General features: G+C 43.3%; 1 long non-coding RNA gene across 1 annotated transcript in view; it reads left to right on the forward strand.

Moving 5' to 3' along the window:
* The window catches only part of LOC124777910, a 166,565-nt gene that overhangs the window by 87,224 nt on the left and 60,605 nt on the right, over positions 1-18,736 (forward strand). Inside the window, exon 2 of the long non-coding RNA XR_007015799.1 lies at positions 10,382-10,476. This is a non-coding gene — a long non-coding RNA (uncharacterized LOC124777910). The remainder of the gene's footprint in view (positions 1-10,381; positions 10,477-18,736) is intronic.

Consider the following 18,736-nt stretch of genomic DNA (forward strand, 5'->3'; position numbering starts at 1 on the left):
GGTCTTCAGTCCTGAGACTGGTTTGATGCAGCTCTCCATGCTACTCTATCCTGTGCAAGCTTTTTCATCTCCCAGTACCTACTGCAACCTACATCCTTCTGAATCTGCTTAGTGTATTCATCTCTTGGTCTCCCTCTACGATTTTTACCCTCCATGCTGCCCTCCAATACTAAATTGGTGATCCCTTGATGCCTCAGAACATGTCCTACCAACCGATCCCTTCTTCTGGTCAAGTTGTGCCACAAACTTCTCTTCTCCCCAATCCTATTCAATACTTCCTCATTAGTTATGTGATCTACCCATCTAATCTTCAGCATTCTTCTGTAGCACCACATTTCGAAAGCTTCTATTCTATTCTTGTCCAAACTATTTATCGTCCATGTTTCACTTCCATACATGGCTACACTCCATACAAATACTTTCAGAAATGACTTCCTGACATTTAAATCAATACTGGATGTTAACAAATTTCTCTTCTTCAGAAACGCTTTCCTTGCCATTGCCAGCCTACATTTTATATCCTCTCTACTTCGACCATCATCAGTTATTTTGCTCCCCAAATAGCAAAACTCCTTTACTACTTTAAGTGCCTCATTTCCTAATCTAATTCCTTCAGCATCACCTGACTTAATTAGACTACATTCCATTATCCTTGTTTTGCTTTTGTTGATGTTCATCTTATATCCTCCTTTCAAGACACTGTCCATTCCATTCAACTGCTCTTCCAAGTCCTTTGCTGTCTCTGACAGAATTACAATGTCATCGGCGAACCTCAAAGTTTTTACTTCTTCTCCATGAATTTTAATACCTACTCCGAATTTTTCTTTTGTTTCCTTTACTGCTTGCTCAATATACAGATTGAACAACATCGGGGAGAGGCTACAACCCTGTCTTACTCCCTTCCCAACCACTGCTTCCCTTTCATGTCCCTCGACTCTTATAACTGCCATCTGGTTTCTGTACAAATTGTAAATAGCCCTTCGTTCCCTGTATTTTACCCCTGCCGCCTTTAGAATTTGAAAGAGAATATTCCAGTCAACATTGTCAAAAGCTTTCTCTAAGTCTACAAATGCTAGAAACGTAGGTTTGCCTTTCCTTAATCTTTCTTCTAAGATAAGTCGTAAGGTCAGTATTGCCTCACGTGTTCCAGTGTTTCTACGGAATCCAAACTGATCTTCCCCGAGGTTGGCTTCTACTAGTTTTTCCATTCGTCTGTAAAGAATTCGTGTTAGTATTTTGCAGCTGTGACTTATTAAGCTGATAGTTCAGTAATTTTCACATCTGTCAACACCTGCTTTCTTTGGGATTTGAATTATTATATTCTCCTTGAAGTCTGAGGGTATTTCGCCTGTTTCATACATCTTGCTCACCAGATGGTAGAGTTTTGTCAGGACTGGCTCTCCCACGGCCGTCAGTAGTTCCAATGGAATATTGTCTACTCCGGGGGCCTTGTTTCGACTCAGGTCTTTAAGTGCTCTGTCAAACTCTTCACGCAGTATCATATCTCCCATTTCATCTTCATCTACATCCTCTTCCATTTCCATAATATTGTCCTCAAGTACATCGCCCTTGTATAGACCCTCTATATACTCCTTCCACCTTTCTGCTTTCCCTTCTTTGCTTAGAACTGGGTTTCCATCTGAGCTCTTGATATTCATACAAGTCGTTCTCTTATATCCAAAGGTCTCTTTAATTTTCCTGTAGGCGGTATCTATCTTACCCCTAGTGAGATAGGCCTCTACATCCTTACATTTGTCCTCTAGCCATCCCTGCTTAGCCACTTTGCACTTCCTGTCGATCTAATTTTTGAGACGTTTATATTCCTTTTTGCCTGCTTCATTTACTGCATTTTTATATTTTCTCCTTTCATCAATTAAATTCAATATTTCTTCTGTTACCCAAGGATTTCTACTAGCCCTCGTCTTTTTACCTACTTGATCCTCTGCTGCCTTCACTACTTCATCCCTCAAAGCTACCCATTCTTCTTCTACTGTATTTATTTCCCCCATTCCTGTCAATTGCTCCCTTATGCTCTCCCTGAATCTCTGTACAACCTCTGGTTCTTTTAGTTTATCCAGGTCCCATCTCCTTAAATTCCCACCTTTTTGCAGTTTCTTCAGTTTTAATCTACAGGTCATAACCAATAGATTGTGGTCAGAGTCCACATCTGCCCCTGGAAATGTCTTACAATTTAAAACCTAGTTCCTAAATCTCTGTCTTACCATTATATAATCTATCTGATACCTTTTAGTATCTCCAGGGTTCTTCCATGTATGCAACCTTCTTTCATGATTCTTAAACCAAGTGTTAGTTATGATTATGTTGTGCTCTGTGCAAAATTCGACCAGGCGGCTTCCTCTTTCATTTCTGTCCCCCAATCCATATTCACCTACTACGTTTCCTTCTCTCCCTTTTCCTACACTCGAATTCCAGTCACCCATGACTATTAAATTTTCGTCTCCCTTCACAATCTGAATAATTTCTTTTATTTCATCATACATTTCTTCAATTTCTTCGTCATCTGCAGAGCTAGTTGGCATATAATCTTGTACTACTGTAGTAGGCGTGGGCTTCGTATCTATCTTGGCCACAATAATGCGTTCACTATGCTGTTTGTAGTAGCTTACCCGCATTCCTATTTTCCTATTCATTATTAAACCTACTCCTGCATTACCCCTATTTGATTTTGTGTTTATAACCCTGTAGTCACCTGACCAGAAGTCTTGTTCCTCCTGCCACCGAACTTCACTAATTCCCACTATATCTAACTTCAACCTATCCATTTCCCTTTTTAAATTTTCTAACCTACCTGCCCGATTAAGGGATCTGACATTCCACGCTCCGATCCGTAGAACGCCAGTTTTCTTTCTCCTGATAACGACATCCTCTTGAGTAGTCCCCGCCCGGAGATCCGAATGGGGGACTATTTTACCTCCGGAATATTTTACCCAAGAGGACGCCATCATCATGTAATCATACAGTAAAGCTGCATGCCCTCGGGAAAAATTACGGCTGTAGTTTCCCCTTGCTTTCAGCCGTTCGCAGTACCAGCACAGCAAGGCTGTTTTGGTTATTGTTACAAGGCCAGATCAGTCAATCATCCAGACTGTTGCCCTTGCAACTACTGAAAAGGCTGCTGCCCCTCTTCAGGAACCACATGTTTGTCTGGCCTCTCAACAGATATCCCTCCGTTGTGGTTGCACCTACGGTACGGCTATCTGTATCGCTGAGGCACGCAAGCCTCCCCACCAACGGCAAGGTCCATGGTTCATGGGGGGAAATAAATAAATAAAAAATAAAATAACGGCCATTGTGAGGTTACCATCCATCACTGACTTCAGTATGAAATGTTGTCCTAGTTAATACAAATATATTTGAAATCTAAAATTTTACTACCAAGTCCCCTTCTAACTGTACCGTAAATTTCATACGTGACCTGTTTCAAGAAGAAATAAAGTACCACTTCAGCACGCTGCGTATCACAGTTTACTGTACTCTCGTATGTGTTTAACGAGGTGTTCCACGTGTCCTGCTCGCATTTGTATCCAATACTGCAACCGCCTCTATAATGGGCTATGAAATCTTTCAAGCTACACCAGATCACCCCGTATGACCCTAGGATTCGCTGCTTCAATTCGTCATCCATATCAATGGGAGTGCTGTACATTTTACGTTTGAGATAACCCCAAACTTGAAAAAGCCAGAGGATTATGGTCAGGTAATCTTGGAAACCAATATACAGTCCCTCTTCAACTTATCAGTGTTAGGCATCTTACGCTAACAGCCAAATATGCTGTTGCCTGTCATGCATGTTCCACACTCCTGAACCAAGAACCATAGCTGAAATTTGAGCCCAATCAAGAGACTCATTAATGCAAAATTTTACGTCGAAAATTCATATACACTATGATTATATTTCATACTGATGTCAGTGGAGGCTTGTAACGACACATTCTCTAGTACCTCGCAAATGGTTCATTTGCGATTACATTTTTACTGGAACCTCTTTACCTCTATTACTGTATGCTTCTACCAATGTCAGTTTCGCTATTAATTGTAATGCAAATTGACAACACGACATAGTGGATAACGTCGGAATCTTTGTCGTATTCAAAAATGTCGTACACCATATTAAAGCTGATCTGGGACTGGTTTTCACTTTTTCCACTGTCTTACAACCATGTCTGAAAGAACAGGCACTGCTAACGATCCACATCTGTAAGAAATATTTCGACATTTATTCGCGGGCCGACCGGTGTGGCCGTGCCGTTCTAGGCGCTTCAGTTTGTAACCGCGTGACCGCTACGGTCGCAGGTTCGAATCCTGCCTCGGGCATGGCTGTGTGTGATGTCCTTAGGTTAGTTAGGCTTAAGTAGTTCTAAGTTCTAGGGGACTGATGACCTCAGATGTTGAGTCCCATAGTGCTCAGAGCCATTTGAACCACCATTTATTCGCGAATTCCTTGACAATAGTTGTATTACCAAAACTGGTACAACGAAAATTTGAGCCCGATCAGGATTCGAACCCGGATTCCCCACTTTATTGCAAGCGATCGCCGTAACTACTTCGGCTATCTGCACAAGCTCCCCACCCAAACCTCCATATGTCATATTGTCTACATCCTTACGTCGTAGTCCACTAAATTAATCACGTAATGCTCGCAAATTTACGAGCATTGCGGGCATTACGTAATTAATTTAGTGGACTACGACGTAAGGATGTAGACAGTATGACATATGGAGGTTTGGGTAGGGAGCGTGCACAGATGCCGAAGTAGTTACGGAAATCGGTCGCAATAAAGTGGAAAATCCGGGTCGAATCATGGTCGGGCTCAGATTTTCATCACGCCAATTTTGGGCGGTAGAGTGATACCTAATACAGGTTTTGTCAAGGAATTCGCAGTCAGCGAATAAATTTCGAAGTTCTCCACTGTCATCCCGTTTGTGATCCCTTGTCTTCGAGCACCAAGGCCTCCGCCTCCCATTCTATTCCTGATTCTTCAGAGATTGTCTGCTGCTTAGTTTTATGTTATTCAGACTAATCTGAGGACACTGGAATCAGCTGCGCCACTTTCCCCTTGTGTCATTGATACATTGTTGACGAACATTTCCACTAACTCTGAATGAATGGTTGCTCCGTGTCCAATTAAAATGCAGAATAAAGATTTTTTATCGCACCATCGACTTTCATTCCTCTAGTGTAGTTGTAAATTGTTGTAGTTGTGCTGGGAAAGTCCCTGAGCTTCAAGCGCTAATAGAAAGCACAGAAGCTGAAATCGTTATAGGTACAGAAAGCTGGCTAAAGCCTGAAATAAGTTCTGCAGAAATTTTTACGAAGTCTCAGACGGTGTTCAGGAAAGATAGAGTAGGCAGAATTGGTGGTGGAGTGTTTGTGTCTGTCGATAGTGGTTTATCTTGTAGTGAAGTCGAAGTAGATACTCTGTGCGAATTGGTATGGGTGGAGGTTATACTTAACAGCCGAACTAAGTTAATAATTGGCTCCTTCTACCAGATTCTGATGATACAGTTGCGGAAGAGTTCAGAGAAAATTTGAGTCTCGTAACAAATAAATACCCCACTCATACGGTTATAGTTGGTGGGGACTTCAACCTTCCCTCGATATGTTGGCAAAAATACCTGTTCAAAACCGGTGGTAGGCAGAAAACATCTTCCGAGATTGTCCTAAATGATTTCTCCGAAAATTATTTCGAGCAGTTAGTCCACGAACCCACGCAAATTGTAAATGGTTGCGAAAACACACTTGACCTCTTAGCCACAAACAATCCAGAGCTGATAGAGAGCATCATGACTGATACAGGGATTAGTGATCACAAGGTCGTTATAGCTAGGCTCAATACCGTTTCTTCCAAATCCACCAGAAATAAACGCAAAATAATTTTATTTAAAAAAGCGGATAAAGTGTCACTAGAAGCCTTCCTAAGAGACAATCTCCATTCCTTCCGAACTGACACTGCAAATGTAGACGAGATGTGGCTCAAATTCAAAGATATAGTAGCAACAGCAATTGACAGATTCATACCTCATAAATTGGTAAGAGATGGAACTGATCCCCCGTGGTACACAAAACAGGTCCGAACTCTGTTGCAGAGGCAACGGAAAAAGCATGCGAAGTTCAGAAGAACGCGAAATCCCGAAGATTGGCTAAAATTTACAGACGCGCGAAATTTGGCACGGATTTCAATGTGAGATGCCTTTAATAGGTTCCACAACGAAACATTGTCTCGAAATTTGGTAGAAAATCCGAAGAAATTCTGGTCGTATGTAAAGTACACAAGCGGCAAGACGCAGTCAATACCTTCGCTGCGCAGTGCCGATGGTGCTGTTACCGACGACTGTGCCGCTAAAGCGGAGTTATTGAACGCAGTTTTCCGAAATTCCTTCACCAGGGAAGATGAATGGAATATTCCAGAATTTGAAACACGAACAGCTGCTAGCATGAGTTTCTTAGAAGTAGATACTTTAGGGGTTGCGAAGCAACTCAAATCGCTTGATACGGGCAAGTCTTCAGGCCAGATTGTATACCGATTAGGTTCCTTTCAGATTACGCTGATACAATAGCTCCCTGCTTAGCACTCATATACAATCGCTCGCTCACCGATAGATCTGTACCTACAGATTGGAAAATTGCGCAGGTCGCACCAGTGTTTAAGAAGGGTAGTAGGAGTAATCCATCTAACTACAGACCTATATCATTGACGTCGGTTTGCAGTAGGGTTTTGGAGCATATACTGTATTCAAACATTATGAATCACCTCGAAGGGAACGATCTATTGATACGTAATCAGCATGGTTTCAGAAAACATCATTCTTGTGCAACGCAGCTAGCTCTTTATTCGCACGAAATAATGGCCGTTATCGACAGGGGATCTGAAGTTGATTCCGTATTTCAAGATTTCCGGAAAGCTTTTGACACCGTTCCTCACAAGCGACTTCTAATCAAGCTGCGGGCCTATGGGGTATCGTCTCAGTTGTGCGACTGGATTCGTGATTTCCTGTCAGGAAGGTCGCAGTTCGTAGTAATAGACGGCAAATCATCGAGTAAAACTGAAGTGATATCAGGTGTTCCCCAGGGAAGCGTCCTGGGACCTCTGCTGTTCCTGATCTATATAAATGACCTGGGTGGCAATCTGAGCAGTTCTCTTAGGTTGTTCGCAGATGATGCTGTAATTTACCGTCTAGTAAGGTCATCCGAAGACCAGTATCAGTTGCAAAGCGATTTAGAAAAGATTGCTGTATGGTGTGGCAGGTGGCAGTTGACGCTAAATAACGAAAAGTGTGAGGTGATCCGCATGAGTTCCAAAAGAAATCCGTTGGAATTCGATTACTCGATAAATAGTACAATTCTCAAGACTGTCAATTCAACTAAGTACCTGGGTGTTAAAATTACGAACAACTTCAGTTGGAAAGACCACATAGATAATATTGTGGGGAACACGAGCCAAAGCTTGCGTTTCATTGGCAGGACACTTAGAAGATGCAACAAGTCCACTAAAGAGACAGCTTACACTACACTTGTTTGTCCTCTGTTAGAATATTGCTGCGCGGTGTGGGATCCTTACCAGGTGGGATTGACGGAGGACATCGAAAGGGTGCAAAAAAGGGCAGCCCTTTTTGTATTATCACGTAGTAGGGGAGAGAGTGTGGCAGATATGATACGCGAATTGGGATGGTAGTCATTACAGCAAAGACGTTTTTCGTCGCGGCGAGATCTATTTACGAAATTTCAGTCATCAACTTACTCTTCCGAATGCGAAAATATTTTGTTGAGCCCAACCTACATAGGTAGGAATGATCATCAAAATAAAATAAGAGAAATCAGAGCTCGAACAGAAAGGTTTAGGTGTTCGTTTTTCCCGCGCGCTGTTCGGGAGTGGAATGGTAGAGAGATAGTATGATTGTGGTTCGACGAACCCTCTGCCAAGCACTTAAATGTGAATTGCAGAGTAGTCATGTTGATGTAGATGTAGATGTAGTGGAGTGCTACGGGACTGTAACCTGGGGATTTCTGTGTGTACTAGGACTGCAGACTCGGGAAGTGTATTCATTTAAATGCCATGATTATTCTCTAGTATCCGTAGCTCGTGGTCTTGCGGTAGCGTTCTCGTTTCCTACGCGCGGGGTCTCGGTTTCGATTCCCGGCGTGGTCAGGGATTTTCTCTGCCTCGTGATGACTGGGTGTTGTGTGTCTTTCATCATCATTGACTCTCAAGTCGCCGAAGTGGCGTCAACCAAAAAGGACTTGCAATACGGGGGCCGAAATCAGCCGCATGGGGCCTCCCGGCCAACACCATTTCAGTAGTAAACATCATTTTATTTTATTGTTCAGTTTCCGTTTGTTATCTCTCGTACCCTTCAAGTCACTAGGTTAGCATCCATATTCGTCTTTGCAAATGGCGGCTTCAGTTTAGGAGTATCTGACTCCCTTCTCCACTACGACGTGGTTGGAGCTTGCTTCAAATGCGGTATTTATCTGTAGCAAGGAACAATAAATTAACAAGGCTGTTGTAATACAACGCATAAAAAATGTTATTCAATGTATTCGCTTAACATTTATGATCGGATCTCATAGTCCATAATGTATTCAAGTATAAGTACAGTTACTTCTGGTAAACAATTAACAATCCGCACACACTGACAACGTAACATTTCGTTAGGCATTTTCAGTGACAGAACTCTGGGGTCACTGAGGTTGCCAGCACTCTGAAACAGAAAACAGTCGACACTAGAGATGGACAAACTCGTTCATGCTTGGGAACTAGTCCACTGGTGATCGCTCTATTTTGGGAACCGTTCATTTTTACTCGTTCACTGATCATTTGCGCTTGGTATACGGTTCTCATGAAAAATTGAAAATTAATAGCATAGGTGACTGAAGATGGAAGGCACCAAGAGGGGGCACTTGTCTCCGCCCTCGAGTACAGAGTTTTTATTCATAACAGAATTCTCGCACACTTGTAATTTTCGTAATTCTGCAAAACCTCTCGTTTAGCCAACTGTAGTTATGTGGCTGATCGCAGTGAACTGGTGTAAAATGGCTTACGAAAAACCGGCCCCGAGTACAGACTGCTCGCCAATTACGCGCGATTTGTTGACCGCTACGAGCAGAATAGATAAACATGTAATAATTAGGCAGTGAAAAAATAACAAATAAGCTAATGCAAACAACAACTTCGGAACAATAGATGATGATTGGTAGACGACAATGAGCAGTCTGGTACTCGGGGCCGATTTTTCGTGCGCCACCCTGTACCACTGAAATAATATTGTAGAAGTTATCATACTCTCTTTACAAAATGTGATACCAGACATTCGATTGTGGAACGCGGACTTCATTCGGTTGTAAGTCTGTCTGCCTTCCATAACAATAATCACTTTTAAACTGTATTAAAAAAAAAAAAAGGACGGAAAATGGTCACTCTTACGTGCCGTGCTGACTTCCTTTGCATGTGTAATAACAAAAAATCTTGCCTTTTTGCAAGTATTTCTTCTGCTGTTTATCGAAATAGTGAATAAGCTAATATGTCGTTTTGTTACCTGAAAAGATGTATGTATTACATACCACGTAATTTTATGTAATTTACGTAATTATAAAATACATTTTAATTACCGGTCATGGACGCTGAATAGAATACGAAAAGAACCAGAAGTTCAGAGGTCAAAAAAGGTTTGAAGCAGATATAGAATGGGCGTGCGCAGCGAACGAAGCGAACTACTCTAAACTGAACTATGAGCAGTCGGCAGTGGAACTGCTATGAGTGGCCACGCGAAGAAGGACGAGTCCGGCCGAGCGAGACCGAGACAAATGGGAACGGGACCGAGGCTGGAACGAGACCAGCCGCCGTGTCGTTGCGGGAACGAGACCGACCGTTTCCCGTTCCCGTCAACTGTCAGTGGAAAGTCGCGACCGAAGTGAACTATGAAAGACCGTTCCTTAGACTTCGTTAATCGCTCGTTCCGTTCATCTTGATGAACCGTTCCTTTGGACCCGTATGTTCGCGAATGACCCATCTCTAGTCCACACGAAGTGTTCCGAATGGTGTCGACTTTTAACGATCAGTACTTGGTCGGCCGGCGGCTAGCTTATCACGTCCTTACCATATCTATTATATAGAGAGCAGGTAACATACTAATTTAGGTAGTTTACCAGTTAATAATAAGATTGGTAAACATGGTGCCCCGTGTCACCACACAATGTGGTATTGGCCTTAGAGCAAAAGAATTGGGCGACCACTGCTTTAGACCCAACAGGTAAAACCACTTAGTGTGTTCGAAGGAACTAAGGACTCGGAACCTTCCAGACAAAAATGCTGCACCATTTTTATGTTGTGGTGGTTCTGACGCCTGTGACTTGCTCGTTTCAGAGCGTCCCGACGTGGAACTCAGCTGCCTGGAGGACTGGTATCTGCTGCGTTTCCTGCGCTGCAAGCTGTACGACCCCACGCAGGCTCTCCGTCTGGTGAGTACACCAATCTACATCTACGTCATACTCCGCAAGCCATCTAATGGTGTGTGTCGGATGCAACTAACAGATCTCCCTACCCTGTTCCACTCGCAAACGGCGCGTGTGAGGAATAACTGTCGGTAAGCTCCCCCCCCCCCCCCCCCCCCCGAACCATGGACCTTACTGTTGGTGGGGAGGCTAGTGTGCCTCAGCGATACAGATAGCCGTACCGTAGGTGCAACCACAACGGAGGGGTATCTGTTGAGAGGCCAGACAAACGTGTGGTTCCTGAAGAGGGGCAGCAGCCTTTTCAGTAGTTGCAGGGGCAACAGTCTGGATGATTGACTGATCTGGCCTTGTAACACTAACCAAAACGGCCTTGCTGTGCTGGTACTGCGAACGGCTGAAAGCAAGGGGAAACTACGGCCGTAATTTCTCCCGAGGGCATGCAGCTTTCCTGTATGGTTAAATGATGATGGCGTCCTCTTGGGTAAAATATTCCGGAGGTAAAATAGTCCCCCATTCGGATCTCCGGGCGGGGACTACTCAAGAGGATGTCGTTATCAGGAGAAAGAAAACTGGCGTTCTACGGATCGGAGCGTGGAATGTCAGATCCCTTAATCGGGGAGGTAGGATAGAAAATTTAAAAAGGTAAATGGATAGGTTAAAGTTAGATATAGTGGGAATTAGTGAAGTTCGGTGGCAGGAGGAACAAGACTTCTGGTCAGGTGACTACAGGGTTATAAACACAAAATCAAATAGGGGTAATGCAGGAGTAGGTTTAATAATGAATAGGAAAATAGGAATGCGGGTAAGCTACTACAAACAGCATAGTGAACGCATTATTGTGGCCAAGATAGATATGAAGCCCACGCCTACTACAGTAGTACAAGTTTATATGCCAACTAGCTCTGCAGATGACGAAGAAATTGAAGAAATGTATGATGAAATTAAAGAAATTATTCAGGTAGTGAAGGATGACGAAAATTTAATAGTCATGGGTGACTGGAATTCGGTAGTAGGAAAAGGGAGAGAAGGAAACGTAAGGTGAATATGGATTTGGGCTAAGAAATGAAAGAGGAAGCCGCCTGATAGAATTTTGCACAGAGCTCAACTTAATCATAGCTAACACTTGGTTCAAGAATCATAAAAGAAGGCTGTATACATGGAAGAAGCCTAGAGATACTGGCAGGTTTCAGATAGATTATCTAATGGTAAGACAGAGATTTAGGAACTAGGTTTTAAATTGTAAGACATTTCCAGGGGCAGATGTGGACACTGACCACAATCTATTGGTTATGACCTGTAGATTAAAACTGAAGAAACTGCGAAAAGGTGGGAATTTAAGGAGATGGGACCTGGATAAACTGACCAAACCAGAGGTTGTACAGACTTTCAGTGAGAGCATATGGGAACAATTGACAGGAATGGGGGAAAGAAATACAGTAGAAGACGAATGGGTAGCTTTGAGGGATGAAATTGTGAAAGCAGCAGAGGATCAAGTACGTAAAAAGACGAGGGCTAGTAGAAATCCTTGGGTGACAGAAGATATATTGAATTTAATTGATGAAAGGAGAAAATATAAAACTGCAGCAAATGAAGCACGCAAAAAGGAATACAAACGTCTCAAAAATGAGATCGACAGGAAGTGCAAAATGGCTAAGCAGAGATGGCCAGAGGACAAATGTAAGGATGTAGAGGCTTATCTCACTAGGGGTAAGATAGATACAGCCTACAGGAAAATTAAAGAGACCTTTGGAGATAACCACTTGCATGAACATCAAGAGCTCAGATGGAAACCCAGTTCTAAGCAAAGAAGGGAAAGCAGAACGGTGGAAGGAGTATATAGAAGGTCTATACAAGGGCGATGTACTAGAGGACAATGTTATGGAAATGGAAGAGGATGTAGATGAATATGAAATGGGAGATACGATACTGCGAGAAGAGTTTGACAGAGCACTGAAAGACCTGAGTCGAAAAAAGGCTCTCATAGTAGACAACATTCCATTGGAACTACTGACGGCCTTGGGAGAGCCAGTCCTGACAAAACTCTACCATCCGGTGAGCAAGATGTATGAGACAGGCGAAATGCCCTCAGACTTCAAGAAGAATATAATAATCCCAATCCCAAAGAAAGCAGGTGTTGACAGGTGTGAAAATTACCGAACTATCAGTTTAATAAGTCACGGCTGCAAAATACTAACGCGAATTCTTTACAGACGAATGGAAAAACTGATAGAAGCGGACCTCGGGGAAGATCAGTTTGGATTCCGTAGGAATGTTGGAACACGTGAGTCAATACTGACCCCACGGCTCATCTTAGAAGCTAGATTAAGGAAGGGCAAACCTACGTTTCTAGCATTTGTAGACTTAGAGAAAGCTTTTGACAATGTCGACTGGAATACTCTCTTTCAAATTCTGAAGGTGGCAGGGGTAAAATACAGGGAGCGAAAGGCTATTTACAATTTGTACAGAAACCAGATGGCAGTTATAAGAATCGAGGGGCATGAAAGGGAAGCAGTGGTTGGGAAGGGAGTGGTACAGGGTTGTAACCTATCCCCGATGTTATTCAATCTGTATATTGAGCAAGCAGTGAAGGAAACAAAAGAAAAATTCGGAGTAGGTATTAAAATCCATGGAGAAGAAATAAAAACTTTGAGGTTCGCCGATGACATTGTAATTCTGTCAGAGACAGCAAAGGACTTGGAAGAGCAGTTGAACGGAATGGATAGTGTCTTGAAAGGAGGATATAAGATGAACATCAACAAAAGCAAAACGAGGATAATGGAATGTAGTCGAATTAAGTCGGGTGATGCTGAGGGATTTAGATTGGGAAATGAGACACTTAAAGTAGCAAAGGAGTTTTGCTATTTGAGGAGCAAAATAACTGATGATGGTCGAAGTAGAGACGATATAAAATGTAGACTGGCAATGGTAAGGAAATCGTTTCCGAAGAAGAGAAATTTGTTAACATCGAGTATAGCTTTAAGTGTCAGGAAGTCATTTCTGAAAGTATTTGTATGGAGTGTAGCCATGTATGGAAGTGAAACATGGACGATAAATAGTTTGGACAAGAAGAGAATAGAAGCTTTTCAAATGTGGTGCTACAGAAGAATGTTGAAGATTAGATGGGTAGATCACATAACTAATGAGGAAGTATTGAATAGGATTGGGGAGAAGAGAAGTTTGTGGCACAACGTGACTAGAAGAAGGGATCGGTTGGTAGGACATGTTCTGAGGCATCAAGGGATCACCAGTTTAGTATTGGAGGGCAGCGTGGAGGGTAAAAATCGTAGAGGGAGACCAAGAGATGAATACACTAAGCGGATTCAGAAGGATGTAGGCTGCAGTAGGTACTGGGAGATGAAGAGGCTCGCACAGGATAGAGTAGTATGGAGAGCTGCATCAAACCAGTCTCAGGACTGGAGACCACAACAACAACAACAACAACAACAAGCTTTTGTATTGGCTCTTATTTCTCGAATTTTCTCTTCGTATTCATTACGTGAGATATATGTGGGAGGAGGTAATAAGATGTCCGACTCTTCCCGGAAAGTGCTTTCTCCAAATTTCAGTAGTAAACTTCTCCGTGATGTACAACGCCTCTCTTGTAACATCTATTAACGGAGTTTGTTGAGCATCTTGTTAACGTTTCAGTGCTGAGTAAAAGATCCCGTGACGTAACACGCCGCTCTTCGTTGGATATTCTCTCCCTCTTTAGTCCTACCTGGTAAGAATCCCATGTTGATGAACAGACTCAAGAATCGGTCGAACAAGCGCTTTATAAGCCACTTCCATCGTGGATGACTTACATTTCCTTAAGATTCTTCCTATGGATGTCAGTCTGGCATTTGATTTTCCTGCTATTTGTTTTATGTGGTCATTCCCCTTAAGATCGCTTTTTCTTTTCCTGTGTATGAGCAATATGTTACATTTATTTACGTTCGGGGTCAACAGCCAGAGCTTGCACCATTCATCAGTCCTCTACAGGTCATTCTGCAAATCGATGCTGTCTTCTGCGTTGCTGTCTGTCAGACACGGAGGAGGGACAGGAGCGGACCCAGTCTGCCTTGCTACCGTTTGGCTGCATGGTCGGTCAATGTGGTTGTGGTTTTCGTGGGGCTTCCTCTTCATCCCTTTAGGCGAATAACATGCTATTATTTTGCCTGGTCAGAAACACGGCACACAAAAGTCACGAGCACATACAAAAAAGTTTACTAGATTCGTAATTAAAAGATATGCACGTCGATCCTCCACTTATCCGGAGATATTGTGCCTCAAGGAAGAGATCTGGTCACAGAGACAAGTGTGAGGTCCCATACGGGGAAAGAGTCACCAAATACAAAGCCTGCACAGCTTTGCAATTTAATGAGAGAAGGGAAAAGAGAACGATTAGGACGTGATCCTTCATATTACATCTACGAGATTGCTGGTTTAAAAGTTTTAGGAGTTGCATCTATTTCTGACTTTGCAGTTACTTGATTACTTTGATAACTGGGGAAGACGTGACTTCTTTCATACTCAAGTAACGTCGAGGGAGCGGGGGGGAGGGGGGGGGAGGGGGCAATTAAAACCAACTTTCTCCATGACAACAAGCGTGGGCTTGTACAACAGCGATAATCCAATATTATTGAGATGTGTGTCCCCAAAAGATTGGGGTGCAATATCCCATCGAAAAATTTTGTAAAGCTTGATAGCGTTATGTTATTCAGCAAGTGATCTGAACATTCAATATAACTGCTATTTGTCTTGATCGCAGTTACAATTATGATGACCAGTTTCGATTGCTGAACAACCATTCTGATTCAAAAACTTAGCTGCAGCTACTTAGTCAACGTACATTTAAAACACATACACAGCATATTCGTAAGACTGACACGGAATTGACCCTTGTCAACGAGCAGGAGAACTGCCCACACAGAAAATGCTGGAAATCGTGATTTGATGAACCAATCGGTTGCTGTCACTTGTGTGTAAATGTACATGTCCCGCGTGTCCTGCCTCAAATACTTCGCTGTCATTACGTTTGAGTGAGTGAGAGGAGCGGAACCGTTTAGTAATCCGTTTACTGCAACACAAAATAGCGCTCACAGTAAAGCAGTGAGCGTCCGTTGTCGAGTGTTAGGCGAAGCACAATACGTGGAAAATGTGTGCGGAACTGTTTGCGCAAACGTTTAAGACTGAAAGCGCTTTCGTAAAACCTCCAGTAAAGTCTGCAGTATAAAAGTTAGTGGTAAAATGGCGCGAAACGGGCTTTGTAGCGAATAAGGACAGTAACTACCCGAAAAGAGCTCGTGTGAAACAAAGCTTGGATCAAAGTCCAACGGAATTTCAACATGGTTTATCTGTGAAAGTGGGAATTAAGGGATCGTCACATGGGAACGTCACCAAAAGAGACATAGATTTGTATCCTTATAATTTACTGCTGTGTATGAGTTAAGGCATCCAGACGAACTTTCGCATATTGCGTTCTGAGTGAAGTAGAATCAAGACTTTTCGATCCTCAGTTTTTCATTTCTTCAGATAAGGCCTACCTCGGCCTGTCAGCGTATGTGAACTCGCAAAACATGCATCGTTATGTATCAGAAAATCCCCATCAGCACATAAAAGAATTGTTATTTGGTGGTGCAATGTGTGGTGTCTCCATCAGAACGCGATTCCTTCGCGAAACTGCTAATGTTAGCCGGCCGGAGTGGCCGTGCGGTTCTAGGCGCTACAGTCTGGAACCGAGCGACCGCTACGGTCGCAGGTTCGAATCCTGCCTCGGGCATGGATGTGTGTGATGTCCTTAGGTTAGTTAGGTTTCATTAGGTCTAAGTTCTAGGCGACTGATGACCTCAGAAGTTAAGTCGCATAGTGCTCAGAGCCATTTGAACCATTTGCTAATGTTAACTGGTGTGTCAGAAACTGATTAATCAAAATGCGGATCATCTCATAGAAGACGAATGGTTGTATGGATATTTTCAGCAAGATGGACCAACAGCATGTAACACTCCCGGGGGTACTAATGGCGGGCTGGCTTTAACTGTTTGTCGCTTCTGACCCTGCGCCCTATCCTCACCACGTACCTGATACTCGCGTGGCGGTCGTATTGTTCTGCTCCACACTGCTGCTGGCGTGCCGGAAATTATGTATCTAAATATGTAAGAGGGTTTCGGGAGCCACTCAACGTTTAACACAACACTGTCCTACGTCTGGTATGAACAACTACATTCTGAGACAATAAGCAAATAGCAGATTGCACTGTTTACATCCTGAGTCCTAAGTGTTTATCCCAATTAACATTCTTGATGATTATCTGACCACAATGTCACTTGGACGAGCGTACGTGTGACCGACGCGACGCGTGTGATTGTTGATGATGCGGAAGCCGAATTTTCGAACGAAAATTCTTACGCTCGTCACGCAAACACAGATATCTGGTACCACTCCTCCTTGTCACTAGCAATAATATAACACTGCTCATGAATTTAAATTTTCAGTTCTCAGTTCTCACTTGTACAAGCGTGCACGTAACCGTCGCGGCGCGGCTGATTGTTGATGATGCGGAAACTCGATGACCGAACGCACGTCCTCACGCTCGCTACAAGACACTGTCACTTGATTGCACTCTTTTGTGGTAACTATATTGCTGATTGACATAAGTTCATTCTGAGAGGCTGGACAGGGCGCGGGTGATTGATGTACGGTACAACACGCAGACGGGCGGATACTCAAAAACGTTATCGGAGGAATTGCTGATATTTAATTACTTCTTTGCGCGCTTTTCACTAAAACCACTTCCATATCTCATTACTTCACTATAATAGCACTTGTAGCAACACTTGAACTTCCATAACAATGCATTTTACATATAAAGCTACTGACAGCACAAGATAACAGCTCCGAATGGCAAAACGTCATTTTTACGGATGAATCCAGGTTCTGTTTACAGCATCATGATGTTCGCCTCCGTGTTTGGCGACATCGCGGTGAACGCACATTGGAAGCGTCTACTGGTCATCGCCATATTGGTGTATCACGCGGCGTGATGGTATGGGGTGCCATTGATTATACGTCTCGGTCACCTCTTGTTCGCATTGACAGCACTTTGAACAGTGGACGCTACATTTCAGATGTGTTACGACCCGTGGCTCTACCCTTCATTCGATCCCAGCGAAACCCTACATTTCAACAGGATAATGCATAATCGAACGTTGCAGGTCCTGTACGGGCCTTTCTGGATACAGAAAATGTTCGACTGCTGCCCTGGCCAGCACATTCTCCAGATCTCTCACCAACTGAAAACGTCTGGTCAATGGTAGCCGAGCAACTGGCTCGTCACAATACACCAGTCACTACTCTTGATGAACTGTGGTATCGTGTTGAAGCTGCATGGGCAGATGTAGCTGTACACGCCAACCAAGCTCTGTTTGACTCAATGCCCAGGCGTATCAAGGCCGTTATTACGGCCAGAGGTGGTTGTTCTGGGTACTGATTTCTCAGGATCTATGCACCCAAAGCCGGCCGGAGTGGCCGAGCGGTTCTAGGCGCTTCAGTCTGGAACCGCGCGACCGCTACGGTCGCAGGTTCGAATCCTGCCTTGGGCATGGATGTGTGTGACGTCCTTAGGTTAGTTAGGTTTAAGTAGTTCTAAGTTCTAGGGGACTTATGACCTCAGAAGTTAAGTCTCATAGTGCCCAAAGCCATTTGAACCATTATGCACCCAAATTGCGTGAAAATGTAATCACATGTCAGTTCTAGCATAATATATTTGTCCAATGAATACCCGTTTATCATCTGCATTTCTTCTTGGTGTAACAATTTTAATGGCCAGTAGTGTATATAAATCGCAACACCAAAAAATAATTAATGTAGGGTAATGATATTTCTGGAATACATCTCTTTAGGTAACATATTTAAGTGATTAACATTGCAAGATCATAGGTTAACGTAAGTGGGGGATAAGCCAATGCAAATGTGAAATGCTGGTACATTAAAAACTGGCTTAACCGCCAGAATGTTGAATGCAAACATGCAAACGTGCATGCATTGTGTTGCACATGTGCCGGATGTTTTTGTGGGATGGAGTTCCGTGACTCTTGCACTTGGTCGGTCAATAGAGGTACAGTTAGTGCTGTTTGTGGATGGTGTTGCCGTCCGATGATATCCCACATGTGCTCGATAGGAGACAGATCTGGTGATAGAGCAGGCCAAGGCAACATGCCAACATTCTGTAGAGCATGCTGGGTTACAACAGCAGTATGTGGGCGAGCGTTATCCTGTTGGAAAACAC

The sequence above is a fragment of the Schistocerca piceifrons genome, chromosome 2, assembly GCF_021461385.2.
Source record: "Schistocerca piceifrons isolate TAMUIC-IGC-003096 chromosome 2, iqSchPice1.1, whole genome shotgun sequence".
Lineage (NCBI taxonomy): Eukaryota > Metazoa > Arthropoda > Insecta > Orthoptera > Acrididae > Schistocerca > Schistocerca piceifrons.